Source organism: Suncus etruscus, chromosome 11, assembly GCF_024139225.1.
Source record: "Suncus etruscus isolate mSunEtr1 chromosome 11, mSunEtr1.pri.cur, whole genome shotgun sequence".
Classification (NCBI taxonomy): Eukaryota; Metazoa; Chordata; class Mammalia; order Eulipotyphla; family Soricidae; genus Suncus; species Suncus etruscus.
This window is the reverse complement of record NC_064858.1, coordinates 98,251,896-98,262,331: the sequence shown is the minus strand read 5'-3', so window position 1 is coordinate 98,262,331 and position 10,436 is coordinate 98,251,896.

Sequence of the window (10,436 nt, the reverse complement as noted above, 5' to 3'; positions counted from 1 at the left end):
GTTGATCAATTTAATCTTATACAACAGCTAAGCATCTGCTTACTACCTGAGTTCTTTCCATTGTCTGGCTAGTTTCTTATAATTGTTTTTATTTGTGACATATTATGAGACAAAACTATTACAAATTAAAAATTGATATTAGTGCTTTGTCATGGTTTTCTTTCTTCTTTTCAGGGGGGTGTTTGGGTCATAGCCAGCGGCGCTAAGGAGTTATTCCTGGCTGTGAACTCAGAAGTCGCTCCTGGCAGACTCGGGGGACCATATGGGATGCCAGGATTCAAACCAGGGTCCATCCGGTATTGGCTGCATGCAAGGCAAATGCCTTACCACTGTGCTGTCTCTGGCCCCATTCCTTTCCTTTCCTTTCCTTTCCTTTCCTTTCCTTTCCTTTCCTTTCCTTTCCTTTCCTTTCCTTTCCTTTCCTTTCCTTTCCTTTCCTTTCCTTTCCTTTCCTTTCCTTTCCTTCCTTTCCTTTCCTTTCCTTTCCTTTCCTTTCCTTTCCTTTCCTTTCCTTTCCTTTCCTTTCCTTTCCTTTCCTTTCCTTTCCTTTCCTTTCCTTTCCTTTCCTTTCCTTTCCTTTCCTTTCCTTTCCTTTCCTTTCCCCTTCCCTTCTTCCTTCCCTTCCCTTCCCTTCCCTTCCCTCCCTTTCCCTTTCCTTTCTCCTCGCCCTGCCTGCCTTCCTCCCCTCCCTCCCTCCCTCTTTCCTTCCTTCCTTCCTTCCTTCCTTCCTTCCTTCCTTCCTTCCTTCCTTCCTTCCTTCCTTCCTTCCTTCCTTCCTTCCTTCCTTCCTTCCTTCTTCCTTCCTTTCTGCTCAGGTGTTACTCCTGGCTCTGCTCTCAGAAGTTGCTCCTGGCAGGCACCGGGGACCATATGGGATGCTAGGATTCGAACCACTTTCCATCCTGGATCTGCTGCATGTAAGAAGAATGCCCTACTGCTGTGCTATCTCTTTGGCCCTGTTTTATTCCTTTTATATTACTCAGATTATTTATTTATTATGGTTTTTGAGTAATACTTAGCTTTGCTTGGGAAGCACTCCTGGCTTGGTGCTTGGGGATCACTTCCAGTGGTGCTTAGGAAACCGAATCATGCTGCATGCCTACCTTTTAAGCATCTCGTAAGCATGGATTATTTGTTTGTTTGTTTGTTTGACTTTTAGGCCATACCTGGCAGAGCTCAAAGGTTACTCCTGGTATACTTTCAGGAATTATTCCTAGCAGGTTTGGGGAACCATATAGGATGCAAAGACTGAACCTGGGCCAGCTGCTTGCAAGGTAAATGTCTTACTTACTGTGTTATCACTCTGGTCCTAATTATTTTGTTTGTTTGTTTGTTTTTTGTCTTGTTTTGCTTTTGGGCCACATCCGGTGACACTCATGGGTTACTCTTGGTTGTGCGCTCAGAAATCACTCTTGGCTCGAGGGACCATATGGGATGCAGGGGATTGAACCCAGGTCTGTCCTGAGTCAGCCGCCTGCAAGGCAAACACCCTACCTCTATGCTATTGCTCAGGCCCCTGGTCCTAAATATTTCTTTTAAATTGTGCTAAAATATATATAACGATCATTTAGCCATTTTAAAGGTGTAAATCAGTGACTTTAGGCCACTCACTTGAGTGTGTTAAGCCAGCGTTTTTTTCAACCACTGTGCCATGAAATATTGTCTGGTGTGCCGTGGAAAAATTCCAGTTTCATCGTAACATGCAGCTTCGGCATGATTGGTCTATTTGTGAGCCGACACGCATGCTAAGAATTATAAAAACTAAAGACAGAGAGACTGAGCTATTGACGAAGAGCTACGTGTAAAAGTTTTTCTTCCATTCCTGCCAGAATATCAGCTTTGTGTTCAGCCAAACAGGCCCAGGTTTCACAGTAAGTAAAGAGCAATATGAACAATAAAATACCTTATTACTTCATAATAAAGTAATTATAAACTAATTTCTTTGTGTTTATTTCATTTCTATTCAAGAGATTTACTTTATATATAGTCCATATAGGCACAGAGTTACATTTTTTTTTAACATTTTTTTTTGTTTGTTTGTTTTTGGGTCACACCCAGCGGCGCTCAGGGGTTACTCCTGGCTGTCTGCTCAGAAATAGCTCCTGGCAGGCACGGGGGACCATATGGGACACCGAGATTCGAACCAACCACCTTTGGTCCTGGATTGGCTGCTTGCAAGGCAAATGCTGCTGTGCTATCTCTCCGGGCTTGTTTTTAACATTTTTCTAATGGTGGTGTGCCTCATGATTTTTTTTCATGAAAAAAGTGTGCCTTTGCACAAAAAGGTTGAAAAACACTGTGTTAAGCAGTGTTTTAATCTAAAACATGTATTTATGTATATATTTATATTTGTATATACACAAATCACACATATACACATGTTCAACTTCGTACTCAAGATGTACAAGATGTTAATAATCACAATGAAAAATTTTTTTTTTTTTTTGGTTTTTGGGCCACACCCGGCAGCGCTCAGGGGTTCCTCCTGGCTCTCCGATCAAAAATTGCTCCTGGCAGGCTCGGGGGACCACATGGGATGCTGGGATTCGAACCACTGACCTTCTGCATGCAAGGCAAATGCCTTACTTCCATGCTATCTCTCCAGCCCCCTCAATGAAATTCTGAAAAATGCTTTCAGTGTGCAACATAAGGCATAAAGAGCAGTGATTTTAAAAAGTAATTATCGTCATATAAAAAATAGAGTTTAAATGAATTGTAGGGGTAGTCTGTGTGTACAAGGGTGACCCTGATAGCTCTGTCAGCAAAAATAATTTTAGAGAAAAATCATGCTAAAATTCAAGAGGAAGTTCTTTTTTTTTAACTTTATTGATTGATTGATTGGATTTTTGACCCCACCAGCACTCAGGGATCACTCCTGGCTCTGCACTCATAAATTAGCCCTGGCAGGCTGGGGGCCATATGGGATGCCAGGAGTCAAACCGGGTCCCACTCGAAAGCAACACCCTACTGCTGTGCTATCTCTTTGCCCTGCTATCTCTCCTCCCCTCAAGAAGAAGTTCATAGGTGATGGGAATAAAAAATACTTACGGGGCCGGAGAGATAGCATGGAGGTAAGGTGTTTGCCTTTCATGCAGAAGGACTGTGGTTCAAATACCTGCATCCCATATGGTCCCCTATGCCTGCCAGGGGCGATTTCTGAGCATAGAGCCATGAGTAGCCCCCGAGTGTTGCCAGCTGTGACTCAAAAACAAAAACAAAAAAACAAAACAACAACAAAATGACAGAAATGTGTTGACTTCTAGATTTGGGTGTGTTACTTGAACTTTAAATACAGGCAAGAAGCTAATGGAAGAACTCAACAAGACAGTGTTTCTAGGAAAGGATGTGGTGGGGGACCGGCAGGAAGCTATTGATTGAGTACATTATGTCTTTTCAGATATGACTGTCTTCAGTGGGTCAAGGGTGCTGATGTTTGTTTTTTTCTTTTCGGGCCACACCCATTTGATGCTCAGTGGTTACTCCTGGCTAAGTGCTCAGAAATTGCCCCAGGCTTGGGGGGACCAGATGGGACTCGGGGGATCAAACTGCAGTCATGATCTTTCCTTGGCTAGTGCTTGCAAGGCAGACACCTTACTTCTAGCACCACCTCGCCGGCCCCAAGGGTGCTGATGTAATGGAACCAGGTCTGAAGAAAAATGCTTGACTCTGACTTCAAGTGTGGGCTGAAATTTATAAAAGGAGCCTCATTTGTACTAGACCTTTCTTGGAAAACAAACTGGTTGAATGGTGGAATCTTGGACCAGTTAGTTCACTTTTGATAAAGTCATTCTTTCCTTTTTTAAGATAAATTATTTATTATTATTATCATCATCATCATCATCATCATCATCATCATCATCATCATCAATTTTTGATTCACACCTGGCAGCACTCAGGGGTTACTCCTGGCTCAGAAATTGCTCCTGGCAGGCTCGGGGGACTATATGTGATGCTGTGGATAGAACCTGGGTCCGTCCTGGGTTGGCTGCTTGCAAAGCAAACACCCTACTGCTGTGCTATCACTCTGCCCTCTGATGAATTATTTCACTTATACCTTTAAGATAAAGGTCTGGTAATGTAGCTCAATAGTGGAACAATTGCCTTTTATGTGAGGCCTTGGGTTTGATTCCTAGCACCTCAAAAAAACATTTTTTTTTTTTGTTTTTTTTCGGGCCACACCCATTTGATGCTCAGGGGTTACTCCTGGCCAAGCGCTCAGAAATTGCCCCTGGCTTGGGGGGACTCCAGGGGATGAATCACGGTCCTTCCTTGGCTAGCGCTTGCAAGGCAGACACCTTACCTCTAGTGCCACTTGCCGGCCCCACAAAATTTTTTTTAAACAAAACTTGAGATGAGTGTTGTCCTCAAAAGTTCACTGGGAAATTTTATTTGTGTAACAGTTTGAGAGGTACAGACACAGATCCTGGGTTGAATGCTGGCTCTCTCTGTGGATGGAGTTTTCAATAAATTACCTCTCAGTGCTTCTGTGTGACAGAAATGATCATAGCAACCTCAGAGATTTACTGCGAGAATTAAATGAACTAATAGGTTGAATTGCTTAGAACAGTGCTTACTGTAGGACACCCCCTTAACAAACCTTGACTGATATTATAATGCACCACATGTGTAAACATGTGTATCTTCAACACAATCTGTTTGCTCCTCTTTTCACTTTTAGTTTCAAAGAAGCAGGGACCATTTCTGTTTTAATTATATCTTACATTGGTATTCAATAAATACCTAGATATTTTTGGGGTGATGGGTCATTTCCAATGATTACAACTGCATTCAATTTCTCAAAAATAGTTCTAAGCGCTTTTATATTTTTATATCCAGGTGGAACTAACTTTAACTTATATTTATCTTCTTTTATATAGAGAGACTTCAAAGTGCTCTACCACTTCAAAGTCTTTATCATCTCAATCTTGTGTAGTTTGCAAACAGGTAGGACCCTTGCAAAAGTTACCTTTAACGAATTCTCCCTTTATAATTTCAATCTTGTTCAGTTTAAAGAAGAAAAAAGAAGAATAAAATGTAAAATTTTGTGATTTCAAGAGACTCTTCTATTGATGAACTGTGATTTAAGTATTAATGTTGAGGAGATTTTCTGTTTTTATTAATATTTTTATTTAAACTTGATTTAAACCTTGATGACAAATATGATTGTAGTTGGGGTTCAGTCATATAAAGAACACCCCCCCCCCTTCACCAGTGCAACATTCCTATCACCAATGTTCCGAATCTCCCTCCTCCCCACCCCACCCCCACCTGTTCTCTCGACAGGCTTTCTACTTCCCTCATTCATTCACATTGTTATGATAGTTTTTAGTGGGGGAGATTTTCAATGTGAAATCATAAATATGTTAGAACATTTGAAGATTTTAACTGTAAGGATTAGCTTCATGTTGGTTATTTTGTGGCTTGTGTGTCTATTGACTTGTGCATAAAGGAGTGACATTTTCAAGGTAGTGTTGAATCTGCTGACATAGAGTTTCCAGAGAAATAAATCAATTGTAATGACTCTTCACAGACATGCTCAAGCCGCATCAATAGTGGATCTGATCTTGGAAGCAAATGAAAAACTAAAATCACTATTTCTGGTTGATACAGGACATTCTCCAGCAAAATCAGCCACGTACATTAAGCCTTATGCATTTTGTATTGCTGTTTTCACGTTAAATATGAACGTGTAAATAAGATACACACTCATGTTTCTGAAGAATGAACTTTCTAGAGCATGGGCCCTCTTTTTATGTTTTATTATAAAAAGAAGGTAATTGCTGGGCCAGAGTGATAGCACAGCGGTAGGACATTTGCCTTGTATGCAGCTGATCCAGGACGGACAGTGGTTTGAATCCTGGCATCTCATATGGTCCCCTGTGCCTGCCAGGAGCAATTTCTGAGCACAGAACCAGGAGTAACCCTTGAGCGCCCTGTGTGTGAACCCCCCAAAACAAAACAAAACAAAACAAAACAAAAAGGTGATTGTCATGAACCTTACCTCACAAATTTAACTGGGTAAGAAATCACATTAATTATTTTTTCTATTTGGGCCACACCCAGTGCTATTCAAGGCTGACTGCTGGTTCTGTGCTCAGGGATTACTCCTGGTGGTATTCAGGAGACTTCTTGGGGTTCCAGGGATTGAGCCCAGGTCAGCCGTATGTAAGCTAAGTGCCCTTCCCCCTGTACTCTGCCTGCCACCCGAAATCACATTATTTTGTCTTACCCGGTTTTGTTCTGCCTGAACCCACTTCCTGCTCTTGTAAGGGTTGAAGGCAGGAAAATCAGACTCACACACCACTGTGGCTTGTCTCTTTGTAGTTTGTACAAGAATACAGAGTGGAGTCTTCTCAGGTAGAAAGAGGCATTTAGTCTCTAGCCACTGCTCCCTATTGAAGATCATTGTCCAGATCTCAGTGTTTGGCTGAAGGAAGTGGTCACATTTCGCTCAATTACTGAGCAAAGTGGAAGAAGGTGGGAGTGGAAGAGATATCAGAGAAAACAAACATAACTGTTTGAACAAATAACACTCTTATATTTTTTGTTTGGTCTTTTTGATTTTTTGGGCCACAGCCGGTGATGCTTAGGGGTTACTCCTGGCTCTGTGCTCAGAAATCGCTCCTGGCTTGGGGGAACATGTGGGATGCTGGGGATTGAACCGAGGTCCATCCTAGGTCAGCCGCATGCAAGGCAAATGCCCTACCGCTGCGCCACCCACTCCGGCCCCTCTTTTGAAGAATAAAGTGGAAAATTTGAACTAATAACTAGTTACTAAATATGGATTCTGAAATCCTTGCCTATAAGCAAACAGCTATTAATTTTCATCTATCAGCATATCTTCTGAGGAGGATACATCATGCATATTTACCATGCTGTGAACATAAAGTATGTTGAAGTTATTATGCTAATGATTGAAAACATAGTGTGTTAGTTAATAAACCAAGAGCAGAAACTCTTAAGATATTTTGAATATATTTTGAGCTACAATCATTGACATATAAGAGCTAACTCTGCAGGGCCTATAAATAGAAGTGCATTTAATAGCACAAAAATGATAGAAGGTAAGTATTAGCAATGCAGCCTAAGGCCAATAAAAGCTGTGTCCTTGAATACTGCCCTTGAAATATGCTGGAAAGCTTAAGTTCTGCAAAAGGGCATTAGGTAAATCTGGGCTTCAAAATTCATTGTGGCTTCCTATTCATAGTTTTAAATGATTGAGTTTAATGTGTAGGAAACTGCTTGCCATTCCAGGAGAGTCTTGATTTGTTGTCACAAAACCAAATGAAAACTTTAGCTGTGTAAAAGGGTGAATTAAAATGATAATGAAAGTAAGCCAAACTCTTCTGGATTTTTGAATAATGAATATTTTATACTGAAGAAACTAAGATGACAAATTATATTTCTTCCATTTGTTTGTTTGTGGCCACACCCAGCATATTCAGGGATTGCTCCTGGCTCACTTCAAAAGATGTGTAAGGTCATCTGAGGGCTGGAGTGATTGCACAGTGGAAGGGTGTTTGCCTTGCATGCAGGCGACTCAGGGCAGACCTGGGTATGATTCCCAGAGTCCCATATGGTCCCTTGAGCCTGCCAGGAGTGATCCCTGAATGCCACCCAGCGTGTCAAAAAAAAAAAAAAAAAAAAAAAAAAAAAAAGGCCATATGGGATGTTTGGAATTAAACCCAGCTCAGTATGTGCAAGGCAAGTGCCCTATCTCCTGTACTCTCTTTCTAACCCCAATGTAAGAAAAATATTTTACATTTCTTATAGATTTTTGCTTAAAGATAACATAATCAGAGAAATCACTTTGGAATCACCCACATTCCATTTTGGGATTTGTAATTCTTTAAAAAACTTTTTTTTTTAATTCCATGCATTTCCCTCTTCTCTCATATTCCCTAAAAAGAAGTTTTTTTTTTTTTTGTTTGTTTGTTTGTTTGATTTTGGGCCACACCCGGCGGTGCTCAGGGGTTACTCCTGGCTGTCTGCTCAGAAATAGCTCCAGGCAGGCACGGGGGACCATATGGGACACTGAGATTCGAACCAACCACCTTAGGTCCTGGATCGGCTGCTTGCAAGGCAAACGCCACTGTGCTATCTCTCCGGGCCCAAAAAGAAGTATTTCATTTAAAAAACAAGTCAATCAGGTCCAGAGTGATATAGCACAATGGCTACGGTATTTGCCTTGCAAGCAGCCGACCTGAGTTTGATTCCAGACATCCCATATAGTTCCCCAAGCCTGCCAGAAATATTTTCTGAGTGGAGCAGAATCAGGACGCTGCCAGGTGTGGCCCAAAACAAAACAAAACAAACAAACAAAAAAATCCCACAAAAAAATCCCGCAAGCCCCCACAGTAATATAAAGGAGAAATAATGAAAAAATCCAATCATATAATTTAGCTATCTATTTTTCACATTGTATTTTAGTTCTCTTTTGTTTTAGGGCCACACCTGGTCATATTCAGGTTTTATTTCTACTTCTGTTTTCTTGGATTTCTACTGGTGGTGCTCAGAGGACCATATGTAGTGCTGGGTCCAAACCAGGAAGTTCCAGGAACAAGGCAAGCACCTTGGTACTATTTTTAGTTCTGTCTGATCTTTCATCCCGTCTCCTTTGTTGGGGTGAAGGTTTATTATATTATTATTATACATGTTCCCCAAGTGTTCATATTTTTATTTTATTTATTTTTGGATTTTGGTCCACACCCGACAGCACACAGGGATTACTCCTGACTCTGCACTCAGAAATCGCTCCTGGCAGGCTCAGGGACCATATGGGATGCTGGGAATCGAACCTAGGTCTGTCCTGGGTCAGAAATGTGCAAGGCAAACGTCCTACCACTGTGCTATCTCTCCGGCCCCTACGTTTTTATTTTTAGATGGATATTTACATAATGTAAAAAAGAAATTACGTCCTAAAAACTCACTATCAACATTAAGGATTGTTTAACTTTGCCTTTATGTTATGGCCTCCTTTTTCCAACCATTAAAATATATATTTTTATTATATTACTGTAATTTACCAAACTGTTCATAACTCAGGTGTTTCAGCCATTGAATGTTTAAACACCATTTCTACCCCAGTGTGGCCTTCCCTCCACCACGGCCCCCATTTTTTCATCCACTACCCCACCCTGTCCACTTGCAAGCACAAATTTTTTCATTCATTTTTTTACAACACAAAGGCAAAGGAAATTAATCAAATGATCACAACTTCGATCAACTAAGGGTTAATTTGTAACAGTTCTCTCTCTCCATGGTGTTACTCAAGTCAAGTGTCTAAGAACTCACTGGGTTGTGGTACTGCTTAGGCTTACTGAGCTTGATGGTCTTCTACACAACTTTCCTATCAGATTGGCTGTAGTGAGCTAATATTATGATGAAATTATGAAGTCATTTAGCTATGTGCAGCTGCATGGTCAAGAATCCGTAGATCTGTGACTTGGTGTCTTGGCAGTTTGATAAGGTTCAGTTGTGGATCTGGAATGTAGAATCTGTCAGAGGGTGTCAGGTGTGGCTGTGGGCTGCTATGGCTTCAGGCAGAAAGGGGACTCTGCCAGACCCTGTTCTAAGAAGGTGCAAAGGCCTCAGTAATCAGTCATGATCAATCTACCAGGGAAGAGTCATCAATTTCTTTCCTCCTTTTATTTTTTCAAATCAATTTCTTTTGAAACTTAGTAATGGAGCTGCGTTGCTTTTCTGCTGGGAGATGGCAGGTGTGGGAAAGGCTTCTCACCATAGCTATATTGCTTTTCTGCTGGGATATGGCAGGTGTGGGAAAGGCTTCTCACCACTTTTTCCCACCTAGGTACTGAGATCCTCCTCTTTCACCCATCCTCCACTCGCCCCATCACTGCAGCAACCTGATAAGTATCTTCTGGGAATTTTTCTAGATTCATGTTAATACACACACATGTGTAATACAATTCTTACAATTCTGTGTTTTGCTTTGCTTTCATTCTCTCGAAATCTATCATTAAATGTTCAGTCAAGTTTTCTTTTTTTTTTTTTTTTGGCCACACCCAGCGGTGCTCAGGGGTTACTCCTGGCTGTCTGCTCAGAAATAGCTCCTGGCAGGAACGGGGGACCCTATGGGACACCGGGACTCGAACCAACCACCTTTGGTCCTGGATCGGCTGCTTGCAAGGCAAACGCCGCTGGCCCAACTTTTCTCTTTGATATAGGAGAAATATATTACTACTTTACCTCTTGCATGGATGGCAGTTCTGAGTGAGAACCCCATATTGCAGAGACTGAGTTAATAATGTATTTTAATTGAAAAGGGGGGGTACATTTGGGCCGGAGAGATAACATGGAGGTAAGGCATTTGCCTTTCATGCAGAAGGTCATCGGTTCAAATCCCGGCGTCCCATATGGTCCCCTGTGCCTGCCAGGAGCAATTTCTGAGCATGAAGCCAGGAATAACCCCTGAG